The sequence below is a fragment of the Symphalangus syndactylus genome, chromosome 14 (genome assembly GCF_028878055.3).
Source record: "Symphalangus syndactylus isolate Jambi chromosome 14, NHGRI_mSymSyn1-v2.1_pri, whole genome shotgun sequence".
NCBI lineage: Eukaryota > Metazoa > Chordata > Mammalia > Primates > Hylobatidae > Symphalangus > Symphalangus syndactylus.
The window spans coordinates 101,114,249-101,116,401 of NC_072436.2; the positions used below are offsets into that span (position 1 = coordinate 101,114,249).

Sequence of the window (2,153 nt, forward strand, 5' to 3'; positions counted from 1 at the left end):
TTCCCCTCCATGGAAGCTGCTTTTTACCATCATCTTGTGCTACTGTTGTTGTCCTTTATTTTTAGACACCCGATTATGGATGTATATTCCCTGCCTGGCACCATAGGCATTTACATCTACATTCCCTCTTTAGAGTCCCCTTTGCATGCCCTTCCCTTGCTTCCCCCAACCCTAGAACATGTTCAGAACTGCCCCGCACACTCAGCACTTTGCCTGTGTACTCTAGGGAATGCTGTCAATGAGGGAAAAATGTAGTCTGGATAGTCACATGGGTCTTGCCTACTAGGGGGTAACTTGTTTCAAAGGGGTAATCATGACTTGGCTGATTCTGATTCTGCTACCTGGTCCGAAGCACAGCACATGGGCAGATTCAACTCTGGACTTCAACTACAGCACGAGACAGCAGCTGGCACAATTTTTGGAGAGATTCTTGCATGAATTCTGAAAGCGATTTGCTCAAATTTTATCCTATATGAATTTCCTCCTTCTGGAAAAAGAACACACAGATCTTAGTGAAACTTGCTTAATAGTAATAGTTTCTCCATTTTATCTTTTTCTCAGAAAAGAAGAGATAAACATCATTAAACCTGATGAGTATTAGGAGGTTAAGAACAAGCTGTGCTTGAGATAAAAATGGATTTTTTCTCTTGTTTTTGTTACTAAGTTGGGTTATTTAGTTTTGTGCCTCAGTGTATGCAGTTACAGAACATATCAAAATCTTGTAATTAGACCTCCTCAAAAACCTACACTTCTAGCTTCACTGATTGCAGTGATTCATCCTACTCACAGAAACATCATCTGGGTTCCCAGTAAGCATCTGACTGTTCTAGACATTTAGCCTGTGACTCAGGGTGTAACATTGTCATGGACCCTCTGAAGATCTCATGGGCTGATGACTTCTGTTAATCCTCCGAAATACGTGTCAGGCCTAGGAAGGTAAGAGAAATCATTTGTGAATAATAGGTACTATCTGTTCTGCTAAAGCAAGCATGGGGCTAGGGTGTGGCAGACAGAGAAAGACAGTTATGATCAAATGCCATTTGCATTTGTGTACAAAAATATTGTTTAAATACCTTCTAGCAGATTTGTCCTTCTTGGTAATTGTTTCTTTCCCTGTAGGCCTTCACTTTTTTTTTTCAGTAGAGACAGGGTCTTGATCTGTGGTCCAGGCTGGTCTCAAACTCCTGGCCTCAAGCAATCCTCCTGTCTTATCCTCCCAAAGTGCTGTAATTACAGGAATAAGCCACTGCACCCCTCTGGGCTGTTGCTTCTTTCTTTCTTTTTTTTTTTTTTTTTTTTTGCTTTACAGAAGAAGAGGAGGATAAATATCACCAGGGCAGAAGGTTAACAAGTTATTGAGGCAGTTCCTGTCAGTTAAGAAGGCAAATAAGAAGCCCTTTCTGTAAGAGGAGAAATAGCTGCAAGAGAGAGAGAAGGGTAGTATGTGAGTAGTCAAATAAGTACAACTGAGGGAGGAGGGAAGAGATTAGGAAACCGAGTTGGTCACAAGTCAAGGCAAATTCTGAAGTCAACTTTTTCAGTAATAAAACAATATTTTATCTTCATTTTTTAACCCCTGTGTCTTTTTTTCAATAGGTTATAAGTCAAAAACAGAAGAGGGTTGCAATTTATCAACTCCTCCTTAAACCCCAATAAATACTACTATGAGATTTTGCGAGCAGAATAATAACAATTCTCCTGAAGTGCAGCTTTGATTAAATTTTAATGTCTTATACAATGACAGGAGTAAAATGGGCTGTTTAATCTGGTTAAGGATCTTATCAGCCTTCCATAAGAAATAGAAAGAAATAAACTGTACTGTACATGGGAAGTAAAATTGAAAGGACTAGCAGAGATGAAGCAATAGAAGAAAATTTGACAGCATAGCTAAGACTTCCTTGAAAGAATCAGTGTCATTAAAACAAAATCAGACTTTTGTTCTTCCTTGCAAGCAAATATCAAGCCTAAGAGGGTAAAAGAGGTAAGTTGTGAAAAAGAGTAGACATATATAAGCATCAAAAAATTATATAGCAGAAGAGTAAAAAATCACAAGGCAGGCCATAGACATTTACAATGTTTACATTATTGTAAAAATGATGGTTAATGGTTAATGGAGTTAAGGGTGAAATATTATTATTTCTACCCAAAAATGG

At 38.4% G+C, this 2,153-nt stretch overlaps 1 long non-coding RNA gene across 1 annotated transcript; it reads right to left on the reverse strand.

Annotated features, from left to right (window-relative positions):
* Positions 1–288: 288 nt before the first annotated feature.
* On the reverse strand, positions 289–1,565 carry LOC134732378 (uncharacterized). The gene is made up of 3 exons (XR_010115478.1): positions 1,074–1,565; positions 788–928; positions 289–487 (listed from the first exon to the last, which is right to left on the reverse strand). It is a non-coding gene; the product is annotated as an uncharacterized lncRNA (long non-coding RNA).
* Between the last annotated feature and the right edge of the window lie 588 nt (positions 1,566–2,153).